Source organism: Sus scrofa, chromosome 3 (genome assembly GCF_000003025.6).
Source record: "Sus scrofa isolate TJ Tabasco breed Duroc chromosome 3, Sscrofa11.1, whole genome shotgun sequence".
Taxonomy (NCBI): domain Eukaryota; kingdom Metazoa; phylum Chordata; class Mammalia; order Artiodactyla; family Suidae; genus Sus; species Sus scrofa.
This window is the reverse complement of record NC_010445.4, coordinates 124,724,121-124,751,055: the sequence shown is the minus strand read 5'-3', so window position 1 is coordinate 124,751,055 and position 26,935 is coordinate 124,724,121. Positions and strand designations below refer to the sequence as shown.

Sequence of the window (26,935 nt, the reverse complement as noted above, 5' to 3'; positions counted from 1 at the left end):
CTGTCAGGTTCATGAGGTCCTCGAATATGCTTTATTCCCTCTGCCTGGGAGCTTGTTCTGTTTTGGATCAGGTCACCTCCCTCTGTTGGAAGCTGCGTTTTCTCCTCTTCTTCCCGAACATCTACCCCTGTCTCTTCTAATCCAAAGGCAGGAGTGTCTTCCAACTTCTGGTCGATTTGCTTAGGCGTTCTCAACTGGTCTTGCCACCACGGGAGCCTGCAGGGCTGTGGAATGGGTAGGGGCTTCAGAAGAGCCAAATTGTGCTTGCTCTCTTTTTATTTTCCAAGAAAAAATATGTATTTCTGCCTATTTCACAGTCTTTTTTTTTTTTTTTTTAAATTAGAATATAGTCAGTTTACAGCGTGGTGCCAATTTCTGCTGGTCAGCATCCTCACCCAGTCACATGTATGTATATTCCCTTTCTCATATCATCGTCCATCATGGTCTATCCCAAGAGACTGAACAGAGTTCCCTGTGCTTTACAGCAGGACCTCATTGCTTAGCCATTTGAAATGTAATCGTTTGCATCTACTAACCCCAAACTCCCGTCCATCCCAATTCCTCCCCCCTCCTCCTTGGCCACCACAAGTCTGTTCTCTATGTCCCCGAGTCTGTTTCTGTTTTGTGGATAGGGGCATTTGTGCGTGCTAGCCACGTGACTTCAGCCAGGTTATACATCCACTGCAAACCTCTATTTTATCTGTAAAATCTGGTGAAAAAGTGTGCCATATCCCGGTGAATTCTTCTGAGGATTAAATGAGATGATACCTTCCTGCAGTAGCTCGCATGGATGTTGCAGGTTAAATACAAAGATTAACAGAGATAAACTATGACAAGCAACCAGGAAATACTCATTAAAAAAAATATTGACTGAGCACTTACTATATACCGGGAACTGTTCTGGGTGCTGCAAATATAGCAGGATATCATAACAAAAAACCCAAAAAACTTGTCCTCAGTGATCTGACAGTCTCTTGGGGGAAGACAGAAAAGGAGCAGTTTATAGATAAGGTCAGGTGATGATAAATGTAAGAGGAAAAATAAAATTAAGTAAGAGGGATAGAGATATTGAGATTCGGAAGTTTTGTTTGTTTATTTGTTTATTTTTAGGGCCGCACCTGTGACATATGGAGAGTCCCAGGTTAGGGGTCGAATTGGAGCTGTAGCTGCTGGCCTACACCGCAGACACAGCAACGCGGGGTCCAAGCCGCGTCTGCGACCTACACCACAGCTCACGGCAACGCTGGATCCTTCATCTACTGAGCGAGGCCAGGGATCAAACCCACATCCTCATGGATCCTAGTCGGATTCGTCAACCACTGAGCCACGACGGGAACTCCAAGGGGTCTGGAAGTATTTATTTTACATATGGTGTGCAAGGAATGCTGAATGGTTAAGGTACTAGTTGAGCAGGTCCTGATGGGAGTAAGGGAGAAAATTTGGGGTTCACTTGTGTTAAGCAGGGTCCAGCCATAGGGAAGGGTGCTCTGACCATGAGGCTGGGGTGGGGCGTCTTGTTCAAGGAAGAGCAGGGGGCCAGCAGGGCTTCGGTTGAGTGACTGGGGAAAAATATAGGAGGTACAGAGGGAGGAGGTGGAGGGAGAATATATAGGATTTGTAGGCATTTTAAGAACTTGGGCTTTTTTCCTGACTGCTCTGGGAAGCCATTGAAAAGTTTTGAGCCAGGTATTTTTGCGATTTATGTTTTAATAGGATCATTCTGTCTACAGAGCAGGGAAGGGTATGAGTGCTGGTTATGGAGTGGAATTGGGGATTTCCTTACAGCAGAAATAATGAAATGAGTGAGAAAGGTACGATTTTGTATGGACTTTGTTTTTTCTTTTTCTTTTTTAAGGCGGCACCTGCGGCCTAGGGAGATTCCCAGGCTAGGGGTCGAATCAGAGCTGCAACTGGAGCCGGCGTTGCAGCCACAGCAGCACCAGATCGGAGCCGCATCTGCAATCTACGCTATAGCTTATGGCAACACCAGATCCTTAACCCATCGAACGAGGCCAGGGATTGAACTTGCCTCCTCGCAGACACTATGTCAGGTGCTTAACCCACCGAGCTCCAATGGGAACTCATGTAGGTGCTTTGAAGCTACATCTGGCAGGATTTGCTGATGTGCTGGACGAGAGAAATAGAGAGGTCTGTAGTCTGTGGTATTTTCAGCCTATGCAGTCGGGTGGATGGAGCTGCATTTATTGAGATAGGGATCCCCGGGCAGCAGAGGGTTTGCAGAGCTGTGGAGGTTGTCCCGTTTTGAAGGGTGGGTTTGGGATGCTGATCACATATCCACAGGACATTGCTGGGTAGCCGAGTAGATTTCCAAGAATGGCTCAGTCACGATCAGGCTGTTGCTATACGGTGGGGTTGAGGAAGAATATATTTGGCCTTCACAAGCCCTTGCAGAAGCCGTTGACGTTCCGTGACTACTTTGAATGGTTTACGGGTGAGTGGACAAGACCAGAAGCCACACCTGAGAAAAGCCTGGGAAAGCGGTGACTCGGGTCTCAGGTCCCTCAGGGATAAGGGTGGGAGCCCTGACAGGCGGGCCACCTAGACCAGCAGAGGCACCAGGCATGTTCGAGGGGAAACGACAGCAGACACTGGATGGGATGGTTAATTAATTGCATGAGTGGGCTGGGCTGGGCCGTGGTCCCCGGTATAGGGTCAAACACTTAGTCTAGACATTGCCAAGATGGTATTTTTTAGGTAAGATGAAGATGGACCTGGTAGACTGTGAATAAGTCGGATGCCCTCTGCAATGTGAGCGGGCCTCGTCCAGTCCACTGAGGTCCCCGGAGGAAGAAAACCCCAACACCCGCCCTTCCCCAGGTCTCCAGCCTGCTGGCCTCCCCGGCAGCTCCTGCACTTGCCAGACCCCACGGTCAGGTCACCATGTGAGCCGTTTTCCTCAAGACCTCCTCTCTCTCCCTCTTGCTCTCCTTCTCTTTCCCTCTGCCACACGCACACGCACACGCACGCACACACACCCCTTATTACATCATTTACTTCAGCAGCTGACAGACATCAACAGTGGAAGAAGAGTATAGCCATTCCCATCTCTATTTCTGGATAAACCTTTCATTTAAAATCAGGATCGGGAGTTCCCGTCGTGGCGCAGTGGTTAACGAATCCGACTAGGAACCATGAGGCTGCGGGTTCGGTCCCTGCCCTTGCTCAGTGGGTTAAGGATCCAGCGTTGCCGTGAGCTGTGGTGTAGGTTGCAGACTCGGCTCGGATCCCGCGTTGCTGTGGCTCTGGCGTAGGCCGGAGACTACAGCTCTGATTGGACCCCTAGCCTGGGAACCTCCATATGCCGCAGGAGTGGCCCAAAGAAATAGCAAAAAGACAATAAATAAATAAATAAATTAATTAAATAAAATCAGGATCGTTGGTGTTCCCATCATGGCTCAGTGGTTAATGAACCCAACTAGCATCCATGAGGACCAGGTTCGATCCCTGGCCTCACTCGGTGGGTTAAGGATCCGCCAGTGCTGTGAGCTGTGGTGCAGGTTGCAGACGTGGCTCGGATCCCACATTGCTGTGGCTGTGGTGTAGGCCGGCAGCTGTAGCTCCAATTTGATCCCTAGCCTGGGAACCTCCATATGCCAAAGGTGCGGCCCTAAAAAGACAAAATAAAAAAAAAATAAAATCAGGGTTGTCATTAGATGATTTTTTTTTTTTTTTTGTCTTTTGTCTTTTTGTTGTTGTTGTTGCTATTTCTTGGGCCACTCCCGCGGCATATGGAGGTTCCCAGGCTAGGGGTCTAATCAGAGCTGTAGCCACCAGCCTACACCAGAGCCACAGCAACGTGGGATCCGAGCCACATCTGCAACCTACACCACAGCTCACGGCAACGCCGGATCGTTAACCCACTGAGCAAGGGCAGGGACCGAACCCGCAACCTCATGGTTCCCAGTCGGATTCGTTAACCACTGCGCCACGACGGGAACTCCAGATGATTGTTTTTTAACTGCTCTAGGAGAGCACGATGAAATGGAAGAAGAGGGTCCACAAAAGTCACAAGTCCTTTTCTGCAGAGCTGTGAAAAGACAGATTCAGGAACATGCTGAATTACTGACAATATCCCCACCACTGATTCTCAGCAGCGCTCACTTCTGAATTTCAACTGTCCGTGTCTCCTGACCGCTAACTCGCAGGGATGTTTTGTGAATTCTAGAACCTTTAATTTTCCATCAGTAAACAAATAACAACTGTTTGTATTGATACTTTGAAATAGAAATGAAATGCTGTGAGATAAACAGCAAGGCCCTCCTATATAGCACAGGGAGCTATATTTAATATCTTATAACAGAAAATAATCTGAAAAATATTATATATATAATATAGGAGTTCCCATTGTGGCTTAGCAGGTTAAGAACTTGACTAGTATCCATGAGGACGCAGGTTCCATCCCTGGCCTCACTCAGTGGGTAAAGGATCTAGTATTGCTGCAAGCTGTGGCATAGGCTGCAGGTGTGACTCGGATCTGATGTTGCTGTGGCTATGGTGTCGGCCAGCAGCTGCAGTTGGACCCCTAGCCTAGGAACTTTCCATATGCTGCAGGTGCAGCCTAAAAAAAGAAAAGAAAGAAAAAAAGAATGTATATATATTCAGATGTGTATATCTGAATCACTTTGCTGTACACCCGAAAGAAGCCAACACAACATGTAAATCAACTATATTTCTGTGAAAAAAAAAATAGGAAGCGAATGCTGTGTATTCCTCTCAGCGTTGACTACGCAGTCAGGTTAATGAAACTTTGGGCATTTTGTAGTTTTACATGCATATCACCTCAGAATCCACCCCGAAGAAAGGCACAGATAAACATCTTGTCTGATGTCATTTGCTGCAATGTCTATTCAAGGTTCCTGTCGTATACAAAAGCCTTCCGTGACCGTTCCATTTACACTTCTCCTAGGACTTGTGAGAGTCGGAGCTGGTCTGCTGGCAATGAACTTCTCGGCTGCTCCTGTTGGTCACTGTGGCTCTTTTGCTCCTGTGGATAGATCCCCAGCCTGCAGATGCTGAAAACCAGACTGGATTTGTCGCTCAGAGCACACCTCCCTCCTCCCACGCACGTGGTCTCCACCGCACATGTGCGGGTACAGATGGGAACCGTCTCTGCAAACAAACTGAAGATGATTCAAGAGTCATTCTAATGAGCAGTGAATGTGGCCTGATTACTGCATTCGCAAAAAACCCTATTTTTTTTTCCCCCCAACATTGCAAAGCTTGGCCCAGGGCTTCCTCATAGGCTTACAAATGTAAGTAATCAATGTGTTTGTGTAAATATTTAAAGATGTCCACATTCGTGTTGATGACTCAATGGACGATCATAACTGCCTTTGTGTGATCTGATAGATGCAAACATAAACAGGACCCACCATATCCTAGAAAAGCGGCTTCCTGGTGGAATTTAGAAAAATATGGTGATTAAAGAAACATTGATACCACATCACAAACTCTCCTAGGAAGAATTATGATGGAAGAATTCATGCTTGGATACATTCAGTTGTATATTTTTCTTTCTTTGTGCCATTGCCTTTGTGACTTAGTTTGTTTGTTTGCTTGATTGTGGTAAGAACACAGCATGAGACCTACCCTCTTAACCCAATTTCTAAGTGGTTTACTGTAGGCACAGTGGGGTACAGCCAATCTCAAAACTTACTCCTCTTGCATAGCTGCAACTGTATGATTATTAAACAGAAACGCCCCATTTTTCCCTTAGATGCTTAAACCTACTTTAGATGTTGACTTGCTGAGTCTCTACCAGGCCCTGGCTCCCAATCTCACAGTCACTCGTAGAACAGATGCTTCCCGATGTATGCCTGCATTCCTCATAGCGTCCAAACGTACAATCACCTGCAGAAACCTGGCTTTGGCTGCTGACCATCCTGGGTTCAAATCAGAGCTTCTCTGCCTGTGAGTTGTTTGACTTTGGACAGGTCACTCTGTCTCTGAGTTTCAGCTTCCTCATCTCTAAAATGGGGAAAAATATTTACCTGGCAGGTGAGGCTATTGTGAGGACTGAATGACACAGTCTTTGTAGAGGACCCACAAGCTTCTGGCAAGTGGTAACAAATGGTCATTTCTTCCCATCTGCCTTTCTCTACCTGGTAGCCTGTTCTAGCTCAGGGGGCTTTCGGTGGTTTGGGACAGCTAAGCAATTTACAGGAGGAACGGGGCGGGGGGTGGGGGGCGCCACGATGCTCTTTTTGGCATATGACAAGTGTTTTCTAAAACTTGGGCCGGTTAATATTCCTTCAACCTGGAGTGCTTTTTCTTACCCTGTCCCTTCAAGTAATCCGTGTCCTCCACTGAGCCTTTCTTGTAGGACTTTTCCAGCCAAAGTTGCATGCGAGCTTGTGCTCCTCTGAACTTTGGCGCATCTCTGTCAGAATGTCACGTCTGTCCTTGTTTCCTTTCACAGTTGCTGAAGTCTTCTTAGAGTCTTTCCTGAAGTCTAAGTGTGATGAGAGCAGAGGTACCTCCGTTTCATCACTGCATCCTGGGCACCTAGTGGACCTGGCAAGGTGCAGCCCTATGAGGTGAGTCACGTGGGTTTGGAGATAAAAGACCTGGTTTCGAGTCCAGCTTTTTGTTTATTGTGTGGTGTCAGGTAGGTCCCACAGGCTTTCCTAGACTGTGTTTCCTCCTTTATGAAATGGTTATAATCATCCCATTGGCCCTTATTCTCTAAATAAATGTCCTCAAATCCTATTTAAAAGGAGTGCAATATAAATAAGATGAATGGAACGGTAGGTACCTACTCCACCTTCATCAAAGGCTTGATCCCGAACACACTGAATCAGAATCTGCATTTTAACAAAATCCTCTGGGGATCTGCCCACCCATCAAAGTTACTGACTGGCCAGAAAAGGCTTGAGGCTGATTCGGCAGGCAGATGCAGAAAAAAATGCATATGTCATTTTTAGCAAATACATGGGAACCTCTACAGAACTGAACTAAGAGAAAGTGGATTGTGCTGAATCGTGGAGCTGTGATAGATCTCAGCTTTCCATCTGTTCTTTAAAAGTAGGGGAATCACTGGAAAAAGCAACTTTAGGCAGATAAAAATTCTTTTAATGCTAATTTTTTATTGACATATAGTTGATTTACAGAGTTTCAGGTGTACTGCACACTGATTCAGTTATACATGCATATGTATGTTGTATGTTACGTATATATTATATATTATATATATATATATATACACTTTTTCAGATTCTTTTCCATTATAGATTATTACGAGACATTGAATACATTTCCCTGTGCTATGCAATAGGTTTTTGTTGGATAAAGCTTTTGTTGGAGCCAAGTTATAACTTAAGCTTGATACTGTGAAACAGCCCGGACCATATAGGCAGGACCAAGCTCTATGCCTGAATCAGTGTGGGAATGGGATAAGGTCCTGGAGAGGAGAGAGGTATCTTCTGAGGTTACTGCAGAGACCAAAGACCCGGGTCAGAGTCCCAGTCCCATCTATCAATGGCCGAGTACCCTTTATCAGCTGTTTACATCTCTGAGTCTCAGTGTTCTTACCTGAAAAAGGGATATAATATCTCCTTTATGGGATTTTTTATTGATAATTGGTATAATTTTTTTTTGTCTTTTGTCTTTTTAGGGCTGCACCTGCGGCATTGGAGCTGCAGCTGCTAGCCTACGCCAGAGCCACAGCAATGCCAGATCCGAGCCGTGTCTGTGACCTACACCACACGGCAATGCTGGATCCTTAACCCAACAGAGCGAGGCCAGGGATCGAACCTGCAACCTCATGGTTCCTAGTCAGATTCATTTCCGCTGCGCCAGGATGGGAGCTCCTGATAGAATATTTATAAAAGGAGCACTGCATCCCCAAAGTACAGTGGAATTATTATTGCTATGATGATAAAGCTTTGCACAGAGAGCAAAATGATGTGTTTCAGATTGTTGGGTCAAGACGTTTTGCTTATTGTCCCAGCTTTGCAACCAGATAGTTGTGTGGCTTTGATAATAGCAGCAGGAATTAAGATTTATTTAGCTCTCATTATATACCAGGTTCTGAGCTCAGGGCTTTCACGCCCTGGCCCATCCAGTCATTGGAAACCCTGCCACTCTCTGGGTTTGCGCCCTCAGCGGCCGGGGCAGGGATGCTAGGATGCTCATGCTCTGGTCTTCGAGACTGTGGGGAAGCTCAGCCCTTTTCGAAGTGCCTGGAAGACTGGCCTTCCAGAACCCGCCTTAGAATTTGTTCTCCCCTGCCTCCTCTGATGTCCTGTCATTGGCATCATCGGTGTTCCCAAGGTGTCCAGTGGCGCAGCTCGAGACAAACCCGAGCAGTGAGCTGATGGCCACGTGCTCTGCAGAGTGACTTCATCGGCGGGCAAGGTCTGAAGAGGAGTCACTTTGGCGGCTCCGGTTCCCGTCGCTATGACTCCTCACTAGAGACACTAAGAGGCACGTGGGCTGGGAGGGCACAGACCGTGCGGGCTGTTTCTGTCAACCGAGCCACAGAAGGGAACCACACGGCCCCAAGGCTGACCTCAGCCGACCACAGGGGCCAGCTCTCAGGAGGGACCGTGGGGACAGCAGGAGCTGGGTTTCCGCTTTCTCACAGGAAGGCTCAGTTGATCTCCTGGGGACCCACAGGGGCCTTGCTGAGCGGGGGTGACTCAGCTTCCTCTGTGCCCCGGCGGAGCAGGAGGACCCTGGCTACCCGGGGCTCCTTTCGCCTGTGCGCCCCCCTCTGCTTCCTGCTCTAGAAAACCTCCCGTAATTATCCAAGTCTCTGTTGACCAGAAGGTTTTTTGAAAAAACCAGTTTGTGTTTCACATTTCAGCAGCATTTGTCACTTTACAACAATCGTTTTCTCAGACATTGGTTCATCCAGTGTTCACAGCAGTCCTGAGACTTTAGGGAAGCCATTGTCCTCACTGCTACGTCTATAAGGAAGGTGAGACTCAGCCAGAGAAGGGGATTGGCTGAGGCCATGTGGCTTATGGGCGGAGAGTTCATGCTTGAGCCCAGGAGTCTAGAATACTCATTGAGGACCTTATTGCACTTTCTTGGGTGGCGCTCAGCTTATAGCCCTTATCATGTGCTCATTATGTGTACAATGGTTGTTGATTGAATGGTTGATTGTAATTTTCATCCATGGTGAGATGGATCCTTTGGGCTCTAAGCAAGTTACCATGGGGGTAGTGGGAAGGACATGGGCCTTGGAGAGACAGTTCAGGTTCAAGTTACACAAGACTCACGTTAGCTACGTGCTTTTAGGTAAGGTACAAATTCTTAAGCTGCAGTTTCCTCTGCACACAGAGGATAATGGTAGTTTTGCAGGGCAGCTCTAAGATTGAAATGAGATAAAATGGATCAAGGGATGGCACAGTGTTTGCTGCATAGAAAGTGTGTAGCAATGCACTTTTCCATTGCTTAGCTTCAGAAACTCATGAGAGTTAAACAAATCCTGCAGATATTTTCATTACATACAGAACAATGCCTTTGCTTAGTAATCTTTGAGAAATTAAGGACACACATGTACAAAGCAAATGAAGTCTGGTCCTGGTTCATTAAGTCACTATAATTGAGAAATGAGGTATCCCTTATATGTGAATTTCCCAGCTCAGTACCCCCAGTTCTGGGTTCCAAGATTTGTCACCCTTTCTTTTGACTTATTTTAGGAGGATAACATGTCTAGCCTTGTGAATCCTTTGCACTAACCATTCTCTGTTTCGTGTTTCTTGCTTCTCACTGGATGATTTGACTTTCATTGCCCTTTGCTCTTATTAACTGCAAGGAGTCACAGAGACACTTGTCATGGTGAGGAAGTGGCATGGGGTCTGAGATTTTAGACTTGGAAATAATGCTTCTATTTCAAGAAAATGCGTAAGCAATCATGATGCAATTTCTTTAAAAAATGCCCTTGATTTCAGAGTTCCTATCATGGCTCAGGGGAAACGAATCTGACTAGCATCCATGAGGATGCAGGTTTGATCCCTGGACTCACTCGGTGGGTTAAGGATCCGCCAGTGTTGTGAGCTGTGGTGTAGGTTGCAGATGTGGCTCGGATCCCACATTGCTGTGGCTGTGGTGTAGGCCAGCGACCACAGCTCCTATTAGACTCCTAGCCTGGGAACCTCCATATGCCAAGGGTGCAGCCCTAAAAGCCCCCCCCCCAAAAAAATGCCGTTGATTTCACCAATTGGATGTTTTCCATGATTTAATTTTTCTTTGAAGTTGAGTACGTGTCCAGGTGAGGTTGAACCTATTGGTGTTGACGCATTAGATTTCGCATTCTTATAGCCAGGAATGATGTTTCAGTCATCACCATGGATCCAGGGCCAGGAGCATCCTAGATTCTCAATGGATGCTTCCTGAATGAGCAAGTGTCAGGCGTTCATTCATTTATTCTACAGAAAGAGGCTGTGGACCGTCCCAAGTTATTTTCCAGGTGGGCAGGACCATCTGCCGCTTTTAGGAGCTCACGGCAGGCATGTTATTCAAGGAGACCAGCCTGAGAGGGGAGTGTGACTCCCCACAGAGGAGAGACTGGGTCAGGGCATGAGATCAGGCAGAGAAGGGGGCAAGCAGAGGGCACCGTGGTCCAAGGCAGAGTGCTCAAGGGGTGGCTGCGATGAATCAAGCCTCCTCTCTGGGTGTTGGTTGTGTGATATCAGAGAGGGACCCGCTGTCTCGAACAGCCCCACCAATTGCTAGCATGGAGAGCCTGGCAAGGAGGGTGGCCTCTGGCCAATCAAGACAAGTCTCACAGGACAAATACATCCCACGTCACACCTAGGCTGGGGGCCGGTGTGATGAGCGTCTGCAGAGAACTAGGGATTTTGTGATCTTTTCTGCTAATGGGGACTTTCAACGTGAAGCAGCCTCTGCTGGACGGAGCACGAAGGGCGTAATCACTTCTGGGGAGAGGCTGACTTTGTGGTTTAGTGACCCTTTCCAGGGCCTCCTTCACTATTCTTTCTTGATAAAGAGGATTGTAATAATTCAAAATAGTTGGAGTTTTTCTTTTCAGAGTTACACTGTGGAGAGGAAGTGGGAGAGTATGTTTGAAGGCATAGCCATGATCTATAGAGGTGTTTACTTTTTGTTTCTTTAGGACATTTTACTGAGCACCTGTCCTGTGCTGGTCTTGAGTTGGGCGTGGCATGCAAAGATGGTCAAAGATCTGCCCCTTCACTTTAAGGATCTCCCAGTAGTGGAAGAAAGTGATTCATAAGGAATGACAATGCATCCTGATGAGTACTGAGGGGAGACAGATGAAAGAGGGCAGAGGAAGGAGTGATTAATTACGCTGTTAGCAGTCAGGGAAGCCTCACAAAAGATGTGAGGGGTTTTTAGGGATGAATAGGAGTTTTTGGGTGGAGAAGAAGAAAGTAGCATCTCAGCTAGTAAAAATGGCATGAATAATTACACAAGGACAACACATTCACAGTTTGGGAAATAATGATTGGAGAAGTATAGCTGGGGCTGTGTTGTCTGATCAAACACAGGCAGCGCAGTTAGATGTGTATTTCAGATAGACAATGAATATGTTTTAGCAGGAGCATGTCCCAAATACTGCACGAGTTATGCTTATACTGAGAACATTATTTATTCTTTATCCTAGGTTCAGTTTTCATTGGGCATCCTCTACTTTTGTTTGCTAAATCTGGTGACCCTAGGCTGGAGTACTGTAGCAGATGAGACTGTATTACAGAGGCCTTTGAAAGTCATTCTCAAACGTTTTGACTTCAGTCTCATGGGGTGGTCTTGGAAGGTTTTTAAACTGAGATGTGATATCATCAGATTTTCTGTATTACTCATGCTTCATGGAGGATGAGCTAGAAAGGGAGGAACTGGAAGCAAGGACTTTGATCTAAATAGAGAGAAAAGGGGGTTTTGAACCAGGGTAGAAATCAAGAGATCCTCGGGCAACAAGCTCCAGAGATGTTTTGCACATGGAAGCCACAGGCTTTGCTGAGAAAGGCTGAGTGTTTGTGCTGGCAACCCTTTCTTGTTGCAAGCTCGGTATGTTTGTCCTTAAAAGCTTATGACCTTCCAAACTTTCACTCCCAATAGTCTTGGGATGAGAGCCCCTCTGGAGACTGGAATTCTGTGCCATTAAGCACATGGCTCAGCGCTTAATTTCTTTAAAATATATACTCAGGCTAAATGCTGAGCCAGATAATCCCAACCTGATTAAGTGGCCAAGTCCACGCTCGGTACAGGTGGAAACATTTAGTGCCATAGCTTTAGAAGGGTCCATGAAAAAGAATGTCTTCCATATTTTATTAGGAGAGATTTATTTTTCAAAAGATGTATTTTGGAAAGGGAAGGACAGTGTTTATTTCTGAGATTAAATATACCTCCAAGGTTATAGAAGATATTTGCATTTTGTAGACTTGTGACTGAGAACTCATAGAATCGTGTTCGAAGTCACTTTGTTACTTTCCTCCTGTTAAAGCTGGAGAAGCTGCAACCCAGAAGAGACGTGACCAGCTTGGGTGGCAGAACTTGGATGTGGGTAGAGGATTTGTGACATCCAGTTAAAATGCAATAGGAATTCTCTGAACATTTAGCATTTGGAAATAGCACAATTCTTTTTCCCTGTAACCCCCAAATTACAAAGAATTTCTCCTTGAGATTTTTCAATTTGAACGAGAGTATTAACATGAGTTTTTTAAAAGAGAGTTTCATGAAATTGTGTCATTGAGAATAACCACATCTTATTCCTATTGACAGCCCCTTTGAAAGAGATTGACCCAGCCTGATTCCTGAAGATTGTCAAAGTTTTTGAAACTTGGAAAAAGGAGAGTTTATATAAGTAGGAAATAATTGTTATTTGTTGAATGCATTCTCAGCTGCAGGATTCTGACATTTTGGCAAAGGCAGGCTTTCCTTTCGATAGAGCAACTTTCAGAGCCAAAGTTGTGTTTAAAAAGAATAAAGCAAAAAGTACTATAGTTACATTTCCAAGATGAAATGTCTTTCCTTCTTAGAACTCGGAGGAGTGCTGTCTGCCTCTGCTTCATTAATTCCGGAGAGACCTTCTCTGCTAGAATGTTCCAAGGTAACTCCTCATTCAGGTTTGAGGGATTTGCTCCCTATAAAAAGACTTACCAAAATCCTCCCTCCTTTTCCTCAGCAGTGAGATACTGCGATCAAACTGGCCTAGAGTTTGAATTAGCCACTCCAAATTCAATCCTAATAGATACCTAGAAAATTTGCTTTTCTTTCTTTCCTTTTTCTTCTTTTTTCTTTTTCTTTTTCTTTTTTTAAAACAGCAGGACCTGTGGTATATAGAAGTCCCCGGGCTAAGGGGCAAATCAGATCTTCAGCTGCTGGCCTACACCACAGCCACAGCAATGCCAGATCCTTAACCCACTCAGGGAGGCCAGGGATTGAACCCACATCCTCAAAGACACTATGTTGGGTTCTTAACTCCCTGAATCACAATGGGAACTCCTGATTTATTTTGTTTCTAATATCTCAGTCCCTGGAAATCTTCTCTTATGAGGGGCACCTTCCAGCCCCTTCTGAGGCAGGGAGGGTTGGGAGAAGCAAAGGGGCCCGAGGGGCATGTCCTGTACTGGCGTCGCTTCCCAACCATAGACCTTTTCCTGGCACTGCCCTTCGCCTTCCTGGGGATTTGGCACATCCTCTCTTCCCTGTTAATATTGACAAAAAGTATTACAAACCTCTAAGTGCTAATCGCCAGATGAGGCATGTAGACAGTTAGGGCTCTCGAATATCCCTTAGGGACGGCCCACAGTATAAGCTCGAAATAAGCTGGTTCACCATCTCCCAGGCCTCTGCCCACCTCGCCGCCCACACCTGCCCTCCCAGGTCCCCGTCCTGTCCCTCATCTATTTATTTAGCAGCGTGTCTTGAGGCTCTTCCATGTGCCAGGCACGGGGCATGGCAATGAACCAGACCAGAAGCTCTGGCCAAATATTTCTTCCACTGGGTTTACTCACCCCAAGAGCCCCCGTTCTTGTTACAGTGTGAATTCTATGAGGACTTAACAATTTTCCCTTTTCATTTGATAGCCATCTAAAAAATTAACATAAAAGCCACATCCTTAACCCCCCGAGTGAGGCCAGGGCTCGAACCCTCACCCTCACAGTGACAACCTCAGGTACTTATCCCACTGAGCCACAACAGGAACTCCACCTTAAAGCCATTCTACTGCAGGATCTTGATGTCTGGGTTTACACTTGTATCATTGAGCACGTTAGAGCCAGGGATGCTTCAGCTGTTGGTCAACTTTTGGAGCACTGTCCCTCAGGCTGGGGGTCCGGGGACATATCCTTGAGCTCTGATGGTGTCCTTTTCCTCTAAACGGGTTTCGCATATTTCTCAGGTTTAACAAGCACTGGTCTAGTAGCAGCACCAGAACGATTGCCTGTAGCCATGAGGCTCTTCCCCAACTTGGGTCACGCAGGTCTCACGGGAGGCAGGAGAAACGGTGCCCTGAAGAGGTCCCGCCCCAATGCCTGTGAATGTGCTACGTCACACGTAGAGAGAGCTGGTCTTTTGGGGAGATCCTCCTGCGTTACCTGGTGTGCCCGATGTGATCCAGTGGATCCTTCAAAGTAGAAGAGGTATATACACCCCAGAGAGTTAAAAACAGGTACTCCCACAACTACGGGTCCATGTGTGGTCACACCTGCCCTGGTCACAATCGTCAAAAGGTAGTCATAGCCAGTGTCCGGGAACAGATGCCTGGATGAACAAAATGCAGTGTATATACGCAGTGAAATATTATCCAGACATAGAAAGGCATGAAGTACTTATACTTAGTACGACACCAAGGAACCTCTAAAACATTATCCTAGATGAAGGAAGCCAGACGCCGAGGTCACACGTTGTATGGTTTCATGCATATGAAATATCCAGCACAGGTGCATCCAGTGAGACAGAAAGCAGGTTGGTGTTGCCACGGGCTTGGGGGCAAGGGGAATGGGGAATAACCGCTCAATGGGTGAAGGTCCTACTTGGGAGTTGTTCTAACTGAAAAAAAAATAAAATCACCAATGATTAGCAATGAGTTTTACCTTCCTTCTTTATATAGTGCAAGGCCAGTTTTAAATGCAAATATAAGAGCATTCAACCCATATGAGGAATTATCAAAATTACACAGTTTGTATTTATAGCCGACATCTTCAAGGTCAAGGGAAAGATGATGAAGACTTTCCAGCAGTGACAGGAAGGCATTGAACCACGCCGGGGGCCTTCTGAGTGTTGGGTCTCAGGAGGGTGCTCAGGTCGCACACCTTGAAGCTGCTCCTGAGCACACTGCCTGCCCTTTGCTGAATCACGCCCCCATCTCCTTGACAACACTCCTTGCATCTCTAAGATAAATTCCATGCACTTGAATCCTTGTCTTAGGTTGCTTTAGGGTTGGGGGTGGGGCAGGAATCCAGACTCTGGCCCCCTCACTGTATCCATAGTTCAAAGGAGAGGAGTAGGAAAAGCTTGGAGACGCGAGCCGTGTGCTGTGGGAGAGGCTGTGGCTTGGGGTGGTGCAGAGTCTCCCTGGAGAAGTGGGGGTTGAGCCGCATCTTAGAGGGTGTGCTAGCTGGGAGACAGTCCGGCAGGGGTGGGGATTCTGTGCTGGGACTGGCCAATGCGATTAGTGACACAGGGACAGCCTTTGGAGCTACTCCAAACCACATTTCAAAGGCTCTCGTGCACGTGATCACACGTGAGTCTCAGCAAAACCCATTAGGCAGAAAGGGTAGAGGAATGAAGACATCTCAACTATCCGGAACCCAAGGGCCTAGTGGATTCTTCACTGGAACCCAGTTCTTTTGCTCCTGGAGCCCCTGGGGATCTCACCACGCCACGCAGCTCCGGAAGATCGGAAGATGGGGGCCATGAAGCTTAGTCAGAGGAGTCCGTGGTCCTGAGGTCACAGGCGTGTGGGGAGACATGCGGTGTCCCTCTCTTGTTCTGTATAAAAGGCACAGGGAATTTAATAGAGAGACCCGAGGTCCTGGATTCCGTACACATCCGAAATGATTTCTGTAGGAGAAGCAGCCCCACCTTTGGACATGTTGGCTGAGAGCATCTGTTCTGGAACCGTGACCTGAACACACGTGGGAGCTGTCTGCCTTTACTTAAGATTCTGATTTTGCAAGGAGGGCCCGGCTAGGAACTTATCTTGGGGTTAGAGGTGAGGAAGGGGTTTCAAAAGAGATAAAGAAGTCAGATTTCAGGGTCGCGGCGGTCAGCGCCCCCGGGCTCGCCGGCGGCAGTCCTGGAGGAAGGCTGTTCAATAGACTGTGAGTTTCCTCTTGGAAGAGTCTCAGCTTTTCCTCCAACACCCAGAAGAGAGGACCAAAATATGTTGTAAGTTACTTGGTTCCAAAACGTCCTCTCTTTTTATTTTTCTAACTTCTGTAAAAATAAAATAACTTTGACATGACAGTCACTTGTGAAAATACAAGTCAATGAAATGGAATTTCGAAACTCTAAGTGAAGCAAATGTTTGGATTATCTTGTTTCAATTAAGATGCCGTGCGTTTTGCCTTTTAAGAAGGAGGATTCTGTCATGTTCTCTGTTTAAATGTACTGCACCCAGAGGTTAACTTTTGAACCAGCAGAAAATGGGAGGAAACGGGAAAGTACTAGAAGTAAAACGGGAGGGGGAGGGGAGCCACGTAGCAGACGAAGCAGAGATTTTTGAGTCAGAGAGGTCTGAGTTTGAATCCCGGTTCTGTGCTCGCTAGCTGTGTGACGCTGGGTAACTTACTGAACCTCTCTGAGCCTCGGTTTCCTCATCAAGAGAATGCATGCAATTATCCTGCAGCTTTGGTTTTGGGGAATGATGGAATGGGATAACGTCTGTGGTTTGGCCTGGTGCAGAGGAGGCCCTCATGTAAATATTGAATGAATAAATAATAACTCTTGAAAATATTATTTCTGACTATCTGTGGAGCACTCCCTGATTTTCAATGTACCCTTGAGAGTCCACGGATACCTAGGATGTGTCATTCTGTTGTGACCCCTAGACTTAGTTTTCCGAACAATTGACTTCAACTCCTTTGGGTAGGCTGGCCCTTAGCACAGGAGTTGAGAGCCCTTCTTCCTTCCTCCCCACTTCCTTCTTTCCCGCCCTCCTTTCCTTCCCTCATTCCTTCTGTTTATTAAAATTCAGTTATCTTCCATGCCTTGGCTTGGGAGTAAAGGCTTTGAGGTCAGTCAGACGTGGTCTTGCCTCTGAGAAGTTCAGAGTTTTGTGGGAGAGACACAGGGGAGGAAGCCCCAGACTGTGGGTGGCGTGGGGCGGGGAGAGGAGCAGGCTTCCCCAGAAGGGATGGGGGCCACTCCAGGGAGGGGGCGTAAGGGCTGAAGGGCCTGAGGATGCCAGGGGACCAGTGAGGGGGTTCGGGTGGCCGAGCACGGCCGACAGAGCCCCGGGGAGGTGAGGACTCAGGGGCCAGAAGGGACCAGACAGCCACAGACATTGCAGGCCCTTAGAAGGTGTGTAGACTTCACTCCATCAGCCACAGAGAGCGAGAGCAGGGCATAAAAATGGCCAAAGGCACATGCTAGAGTCCATCAGGGCCCAGACTTGAGGGGGTGGTGATATCAGCGAGAGGGGTCAAGAGCCTGTTTTAATTTTTTTATTATTATTTATTTATTTATTATTCTTTTAGGGCTGCACCCATGGCCTATGGAAGTTCCCTGGCCAGGGGTCGAATTGGAGCTGCAGCTGCCAGCCTACACCACAGCCACAGCAACACAGGGTCCAAGCCGCATCTGTGCCCTACACCACCGCTAAGGCAACGCCGGATCCTTAACCCACTGAGCGAGGTCAGGGATGGAGCCCGCATCCTCATGGATACTAGTCAGGTTCTTAAGCCACTGAGACACAACGGGAACTCCTCAAGGAGCCTATTTTTAAAATCAACTGAACGATGAGAAGGGTCAGAGCTTAGAGATGGGGCAGGTAGAGAGGAAGAGATGGTGGGAACAGCTCCAACAAGAAATTGGGGGTGGGGGATGAGGAAGGCGGGGAGCACCCCAGGTTAGTGCTGCGGGGTGGGGAGCCTATTCCTAACTCCCTCTGAAGCAGAGGCCCCTCTCCGTGGAGGAGAGACTGTCTCACCCCAAGGATGACCTGGAAATGGCCCAACTTCACACTGGGCTTTCCAGGTCCAGGCCTGCTGTAAACACGCGCTGAATGAGTGGATGCCGGAAGTGATGCTCCTACGGAAGGTGGCAGAGGTGAGGGCTGGCGGGCTGTTTTGAGTCTTGTTGCTCATCGGCCTTTCAGTTGCATCCTTGGTAAGCAGTCACGTGCTTCATCCCTCGAGGTCATCTTCAGCACCTCCTCCTGGGCCCCTGGGCCCTGGTCATGAGCTAAGAGGAGGTCAATGTGGCGGAGCAGCTCCAGTCCCCCTCCTATCAGCATCTTGTCCACAGCAGACCTTGGTCTGCGTCTCGGGTTTTGTTTTTGTTTTTTGCCTTTTTAAGTTTTATTGAAGTGTAGTGGATTTACAAGATTGTGTTGATTTCTGCTGCACAACAACATGATTCAGTGACACACAAACACACATCCTTTCTCTTTCAGATTCTTCTCCCACATAGCAAATGACATATTTGCAAATGTGTCTCGTTACCTCAGTGCGGAGTCTTGGCTTAGCTGGCTGCCTGGGCCCCCAGGTCTGTTTGGGTTGGAAGTTGCAAGCTGTCCTTTTTGCAAAGTAGGGTGATCCGAAGTGCCTTTCCTGGGCAGACCCAGGCTCAGCTCAGAGACCTGCGGCCAGTTTGTCTCTGAGCAGAAGGGACGAACCATATCAGGATTCCAAGTTCAAGTTGGATTCTGTAGTTTCACAACTAAGTGCACACACCATCAAGCTGGTGACTACTCCCGAGCCGGTTAGAATTCCTCCTCGTTCTGTCACACATCGTAATGGGTGAGGCCTCTCATGGATCTCTTGGACTCTCTGTGCCTCGGTGCTTCAGGACACCACCGAGCGGGTGTGGACAGTACATGGACAACGTGTTATGTTCCTTTCCTCTCACCGTGTTTGACTGAGTCCACCCCTCATGAGTAAGGGGCATGGTGTCACCCACTCCTCTCGCTTTCCAGAACTCCAGCTTTGTGACATTAGCAAGTTTAATGCTTCACCTTCTTATTGAAGTCAAGTTTCTTGAGGCATTATTTACATTCAGTAAACTTCTGCCTTGTCAGGTGTACATTTCAAGAATTTTGAGGGAGTTCCCTTCATGGCGCAGTGGTTAATGAATCCGACTAGGAACCATGAGGTTGTGGGTTCGATCCCTGGCCTTGCTCAGTGGGTTAAGGATTCAGTGTTGCTGTGAGCTGTGGCATAGGTTGCAGACATGGCTCAGATCCTGTGTTGCTGTGGCTCTGGTGTAGGTCAGTGGCTACAGCTCCGATTCGACCCCTAGCTTGGGAACCTCCATATGCTGCAGGAGTAGCCCAAGAAATGGCAAAAAGGCAAAAAGGCAAAAAAAAAAAAAAAAAAAGATAAGAGTTTGTATTCCCTGTACACTGGTGTGTTTCGTACAACCCAGAGTTGTACAAGGCATAGGGTTTCCCTTTTCAACTTGTCTGCCGGGAAGTTCAGTGCCAGGTGTGATGTTCATTGTCAAGGTTTCCTCTGAACCTCTTTTCACTACTTGTTCATGTCCTCTTTATTGTCCCAGCTGTGAATAATTCATTTGCCCAGGCTGTCTCAGGTACCCCTTCTCTGTGTTCCTGGGGGGACTCATCTTAGTCTATCATTGTGTTCACAAAGTGAATTATTACCATGCTCATGGAGCTGATTCACCTCTTGTTTGAAGAACTCCTGCACAATAATGCTCCTCTTCCTGCCCTAACCCCCCAAAGCTGTCTTATGAGGGTTTAACGCATTCCTTAGATACTTAAGGAGAATTTGCATGGATTTTAGATGGGTTTTGCCTCAGGAAAGTCTTGGTCCAGAAGGAAAAGTGAAGCTATGAATCTGAATAACTATAAAACCAGGCAAAATATGTTGATTAAGTTAAAAGAATTATGATGCTTCAGGAATTCAAGAGATGGGAGAAAGTGTGTCTGCAGTAGAGATAGGGAAGGCTTATTTGAATAGTTTTAAATTAAAAAAAAATTTGAAAAAAATCAATGTCTTCAGCGTCAACTCTGTAAATCCTTCAGGGATGAGATGGCTTGTGTAAACTACCACTGCCTACAAAAGAGGTACCACGGGGAAGGAGGTCTGGGCTTGTTTGGGGAAGCCTACCACCTCCGTGATGGGGTGCTGCCTGGTTGTGATGGCAGGGCTGAGGAGGTGACCACGAGGGAGGGCAGCTGGGGAAGAGCCTTGCCTGTCGCAGGCAAAACCAACCAAAGGTGAGGAGTGGGCCAGGAGGACGCTGGTTTTGAGAGACAACGGGGCACATTCTGTCCATCTGGGATGATGCTGAGGGACCCAGCGTTTTTAGCAATGTCAACAGTTGGAATAGGGAGGGCAACCGGCTCTGTGCATCACACCTGGGCTATAGAGGACAGTTGGCCCTTCTGGGGTCCCGAGACACCAGCAGACCCGGGCTGATGAAGTTGCACTGCCTGACTGCAAAGTCTCCACTCCTTCCTGTGTCCACGGTCTGTCCAAGAACAGTGAAGACAACCCTGCTCAGAGGAGTCCAGGCACGAAGCCCGAACCCTCCTCCATGGGTGTCTGATGTCTGACCCAATCTTTGGCAGTGTTATTTTTTTTTTTAAACAGCTAAACCCCTAAACCAAACAAATACAGAAGTGAAAGTAAGGCTTTCTCGTGGAGCACAGGGGGCCATAGCTCTGGTGGAAACAAAATTATTCTCATGACAAAGCTGTTGATCTTCTGTGGCTCTTTTCCTGTGGCCCACTGGCTGGGCTGGTTCTCTTCCTGGGGACAGTGGTGAGTAGGTTTCCATTGCTCTCTGAATTACGCACAACAGGAAAGTCTCCTCTCTGAATTACCTTCAAGGCCAAGGGTGCCTATCCAGAGTATTTCTTTTGTCTTTAAGATTCTCTGATTCTTAGAGAGTAGTTTTGTTTTTTTGTTTTTTGTTTTTTTTTTGTTTGTTTGGTTTTTAATGTCGTATGCTCTTTTTCTTAAGACCTTTCAAATATTTTTGGCTGTGCCCATGGTATGTGGACGTTCCTGGGCCAGGGATTGAACTCAAGCCACAGCAGTGACAATGCCAGATCCTTAACCCACCAGGGAACGCCTGGATTTTTTTTTTTTTTTTGTAATAAAAGTGGATGCAAAAAATAAGGAAATAATTATTGGGTTTGGTTTACACTGTACTGATTTCCAAAGTTTGACCTTCACTCCTAAAGAAAATAGATTGTATGAGAAATCAGAACTATAGTCATGATAATACCTGACATTAATTAATTAACTTAGTAAATTTCAGGGCTTTTGCTAAACTTTTTACACATATTAACTCAATGCACTTTCATTATAAGTCCATGTGCCAGATGCCATTGTTGTTCCAATTTTAGAGGTCACTAAACTGAGACACAGAGAAATGAAGTAACTTTCCCGAAGTCCCACAGCAGTTACAAGACCGAGCCAGGATTTAAAATTAGGAAGACTAGTCTTTCTTGAAGGAGCTTGCTTTATGACCCACTCATTAGTCTCATAAAATCCCAGAAAAGGGGAAGAAATATAACAAAGATTTGGAGTCAGTTACTCCAAAATTTGTCACTTAACATCTAGACGACCTTGTGTAAATTCTTTCCATTGTTTGAAAACGGAGCTGATGGCATCTACCTCTCCAGGGATGATCTGAGGACTAAATTAGATAATCTGTCTTCAACCTGGTGTGCGAGACAGTTACAGCACTCGTTGACGCCGAGTAACTGATGGCCAAGAGAGGACAGGGGAGGGCCTGTCTAGTCCCAACTCCAAATCCTGTCCATCAAATGCGGTGTGATCTCTTTACAAGTTTAAATAAGATCAAAGATGATGTGACTAGGCATCTTTTGTTCTGAAAAGCAAAACATGAAAAGCGCATGTTTTATTCTGAAAAGCAAACCAACAAGAAGCAAAAACGGTCTTGCTGAATTCTAGAAGTCATTGACTCACAGAACTCAAAAACGCGCAGGACCCGTGCCCGCTTCTTGTCGAGGACCTGGGTCCGTGGAGCCTAAGAGCCCCCCTCCCGCACAATCCCATATGCAGGAAATATTAGGGTCGGTCCTGATTCCCAGGTCTTCCAAAGTGAAACCCAAAGGGCTGGAAAAGGGCCCCATAAGGAACTCCTGTGGTGGCAGGAACATCCTGCTGCATCTTGGCGGTGACAACCTCAGGAGCCAGGCTGTGACACTGTCCTATGGTTCTGTGCGATGTCGCCCCTGGGGAAACCCGAGCACAGCACACACAGCCTTTCAGGATCTCCTCGTCCGTCGTCTTTCTTATGATTGCGTGGAAATCTACCACTGTCTCCAAAGAAAAGTTTAATTTTCATGGCAGAATCCAAAGACACGAGAGAATAAAGAGATCAGCTCCATGGCTGTAATCAGCCATCGCTCTCTCTCTTTTTCGACCCTCTCCTCTTCATCCGTTCGGTTAAAAAATTCCTCTAATCCGTTACACATTCTCGCATCACCTCTGCATTCTTATCAGGTTTTTGCAGCAGGGAGATAAAGACCCACAGTATCCTCACATCAAGCAGCAAAGAATCTTTCCTTCCTAAATTAAGCTGAAACCGCAGCGCGGGCCTCCGCGTTGTAACCAGTGACGGGAAAGGGGAAGCCAGCGGGAAAGGGGGCAGCGGGGCAGAGATGCTGAACCCTGAGTGGGGGCCTTCAGCCGGGCCCTCCCCCCACCCCTGACCTATTTTCTCTGGCCTCCAAAAGCAGAGAGATGCTAGAAAGCAGGACCTGATAGCATCTTGTCTGTTCCCACCAGATAAGCATTCCCAAGTCTGCCTCTGTCCGTCACCGCTCCGGAGGCCAAGGTGCTGCAGTAATCAGTGGAAACAAGAGCCTGCTATTAGCTGCCAAAGGCCTGTGCTCCCTGCATCCCCTGCCTAGTTCAAGGTTTCTTGGTCTGGGTTGAAAGGCTGACATTCATGGTAATGAATAGTACATTTTAAATCCCTGCTCTCTATCCCACAGGCATCCTGCCCAGGGACAACTGAGAAGGGCAAGAAGCATGATAATAAGGGAACCCAAGACTTCTTTTTTAACTACCTAAGAATGCTGCTGGTGGTTACAGAGAAAACAATCCTGACATGGGTTTTTATTAATCCTCTGCCCGTGCATTTGGGACCAGGATAGAGAGGCTAAAATTCAAGCCAGACTGCTCTGGCTCCCTTCGGAAACGGCTGGATCTAATCTTCAGAAATAACAGCGCGCCAGTTTCTTTGTTTATTTTCCAGAGTAAAATACTAATTCATGTAAATGAATCACTGAACTAGGTCTGTTAGACAACTTCTTATTTTCTTAATGACTCCCATTTTCTGGAAACCCCAGGGCATGTTTCTAAGGATGTTGATCATCTAGATGCTTCCCTGTGTATTTGATGCTGGATCCGTACTATTTGTAATTCTCTTAATGGTTCTTATGCTCGCCTGCTTCTCGCTCTTTGAAACTTGATTTCCTGTTTATCTGACCGATTCTTAGCAATCTTTCAAGATGCGCCACAAAACAAATGTTTTGTTTTCGTTTTTTCTTTTTCTTTTCATTTCTAATTTCAAGATTATTTTTGAAATGGGAACATTTATTTCCAACTCATAGGCATTGGCGAGGTTTCTACTCTTTGGTGAAATAAGAAGTCTGAACTTAATTTTTTAAATTGATGGATAACACACATGCAGTAAACTACAGAGCAATTATCTTAAGTAGAGCTTGATAATATTTTATATACATCTGTGTAACAACTGTACAGATTAAGATGAAGAGTGTTTCTAGGATCCATGAAGATTCTTTTCTGTTCCTTCATTATCAATACCCTACCCCTGACGTCAGCACTTCTGTCATCACCAATTACATTTTCCTATTCTTAAACTTCATATAAATGCAGGATGCAATTTTGGCGGGGATTGCCTTCTTTTGCTCAGAGAAGTGTTTTTTAGATTCATCCATATTACATGGGCTTCAGTGGTTTTTTTTAAATCGCTATATAGTAGTTCATTATTTGACTATAGCACAATTTATGTGTGTATTCTTCTGCTGATAATTGTTTGCTCCCAGCTTTTAACAATTGTAAATAAATATGCTGCAAATAATCTTGTCCGTATTTTTTGGTGGACAAATGTGCTTAACTTCTCTTGAGGATAAAACTGTAAGTGGAATTGGTGATTTGTAGGGTAGGTCTATGTTTAGGTTCAGTAGATACGACCCAATAGTTATCTAAGGTGTTTGCACCAATTTATATTCCTAATATTTGAGAGTTCCACCCATATTTATATCCTGAGCAAAACTTAGTACTACAGTATGTTTTGCTAATTTTATTTTCATTTGCCTGTTAGAAACTTGAGTGTCCAATTTTGCGAAGTGTCCAATTTTGCAAAGTGACTGTTCAGCTCTTGCCGCTTTTAAAAATAGGATTATTTGACTTTTTCTTGGGCACATCATTCGAACAGACACTTCCCAAAAGAAGTTTCACAGCTCCAACAAGCTCTTCAGAATGGGGTCTTTTCTTTAATCAACCTCAAAAACCAAAACAAAGATAAGGTCTGTCTTTTAAAAAATTATTATTTTTAAATATTGCACAATCATCCATAGCGCTGAAATAGCATCATTTGTCCAGCCACTCTCCCCTCATGCTGGGCATGCAGTTATGCCCATTGTTGGGACTTGCATGTGGTTGGACCAGGGAGTCTTCTGGGAGTGGCTATAAGGGAAGTGAGCTCCTGGGACAGCTGGAGGGCGTTGTTGTTTCCTCCTGTCCTTCCCTAAGATGAATCTGCAGGAGTTCAAGACTATGAACACCTTCAGGAACTCTTGCTACTTTTGACATAGTTTTCCAAAGACCAGCAAAATGATAGATATGCACATGCTTTGATTATTAGTAATACACGATCCCCTTGAGCACTCTTGGTAGGAATGTAAAGCGGTGCACCATTAGGGAAGACAGTAGGGAGTTTCCTCAAAAAAAGAAAGAAGGAAAGAAAATAGAGCTATCATATGATCCAGCAATCCCATTTCTGGGTGTTTACCCTTAAGAATTGGAATCAAGATCTCCAGCACTCTTATGTTCATTGCAGCATCATGCACCATAGCCCAGGTGTGGAAACAACCTAAATGTCCAACAAGAACATTGTCCAACAGCATGATGCTGTAAGGTCTCTCTTGAATAGGTCTTTGCATTGGCATTGGCCTTGCTCTCTCTTTAGCAGCCTTGCTATTTAAATCCTTTTGGAGCTAGAGGTACAGCTGGAGAACAGGCGGGCCTGAGCAGGTCTCCACCCAATTCTTAGATTCTAGAGAATTCTCACCTAGCCCTTCTCTGCTCTGCAAAGGTGATGACATCCTCTAATGCAATTGTGGTTTTCCTGGTACTTGGAACTGCTATAAATTACGATGTAAAACTGCCATTTTCAGGAGACAGGGTTCTACTTCCTTCCTCCTATTTATAGGGGCTTCTTTTCTTTTTCTTTTTTTCTTTTTAGGGCCCCACCTGTGGCATAGGAAGTTCCTGGGCTAGGGGTTGAATTGGAGCTGCAGCTGCCGGCACACACCATGGCCATAGCAGCGCCAGATCCAAGCTGCAGCAACACTGGATCCTTAACCCAATGAGCGAGGCCAGGGATCGAACCTGTGTCCTCATGGATACTAGCCAAGTTCTTAACCCACTGAGCCACAGCAGGAACGCCTATTGGGGTTTCTTTAATAATTAGGCAGAAGAAATATTATTCTGACAGTGGCATTCCTTTGCTTGAAAGAAACACTTGGGCTAGTGGTTAGTATAGAAGGAGGGGTGGTGTGTGGTCAAGATCTGAAAATCAAAGAAGGTTCACATGAGGCCAAGGGAAGAGTTGCTTGGCTCTGAAGAGCAGGCAAGGGGATCAGAAGAGAGAGGAGGGCTCCTGAGCTCTTTGGAGTTTTTCAATAGCCCTTTAAGGGCGTGATACCCACTGGTGCATTCAGCAGTGCTCATGATTGTTCATCTATATTTGGCGCCACTTCCTGTGGGAGGATTAAATATCCCTGCACTCTCAGAACTCAGGCTTGGCCATGGGACTTGCATTGGTCAATAAACTGTGAGTGAAATTGATGTGCGTCATCTTCCAAGCAAAAGCTTTGAGTCAGTGAGCTGTTCCCTCTTCCGGGAAGCCTGGCTGTGTTCCAGACGGCAGATGCTCTGTCAGCCTCCATCCACAAAGAGAAGATGGGAACAGAGCCCCCACCCGCTGTGATGAACAGGTAGGGTGAAGAGATAGTACAACTTTATTATTGAAAGCCATCAAGAGTTGGGGGTCATTTGCTAATTTAGTCTTACCTGATTGATTCAGCTCTGTTCTATTTTATACATTCTCTTTGATTCTCTATGCCTCCAACCAAGCACATCTCTAGCAAAGTCTGCTCTGCTTGCCAGTATTTTGTATGAGTGATTTGGGTTGGTGAACCGAGGCAGACATCGCACTTTGGACCTGGGCTGATGCATTGCTGAGATGACACAGGCTGAGCCAGAAGGAAAAGGATCATTTAGAGCATGCTAACAGCCCTGGGATGCACAGACATGGTAGGTGGTGCTCTGGCATTCCCAGGCCATGGAGGGGGAAGCTGAATCAATTTTAACCAGATATTCAAAAAGCAAGGGACTCCCATCTGACGTCTGGGTTATCTTCGAAGACGCCGTGTTACCCGGGCTGCTTGCTACGTAATCTCCCTGTCTAGTTATTTTTTCATTTTCTGGACTCAGTTTGGCAGGTTACAGATGGTGAGCACTTTGACTGAAGGAAGGGATCCCCCCGATGGGCTAGGATGAGGCTGTAC

The 26,935-nt window shown here is 46.4% G+C and overlaps 1 long non-coding RNA gene across 12 annotated transcripts in view; it reads left to right on the top strand.

Moving 5' to 3' along the window:
* The window catches only part of LOC106509907, a 55,732-nt gene continuing 33,450 nt past the window's right edge, over positions 4,654–26,935 (top strand). For 4 of the 12 annotated variants that reach the window (XR_002342851.1, XR_002342853.1, XR_002342852.1 and 1 more), the window contains exons 1-2: positions 4,654–5,273; positions 6,440–6,557. This is a non-coding gene — a long non-coding RNA (uncharacterized LOC106509907). Of the gene's footprint in view, positions 5,932–6,018; positions 6,084–6,439; positions 7,922–12,986; positions 17,721–23,110; positions 24,223–26,935 lie in introns of those variants that run through there. The other 8 variants (XR_002342856.1, XR_002342850.1, XR_002342849.1 and 5 more) reach the window with 8 other exon arrangements.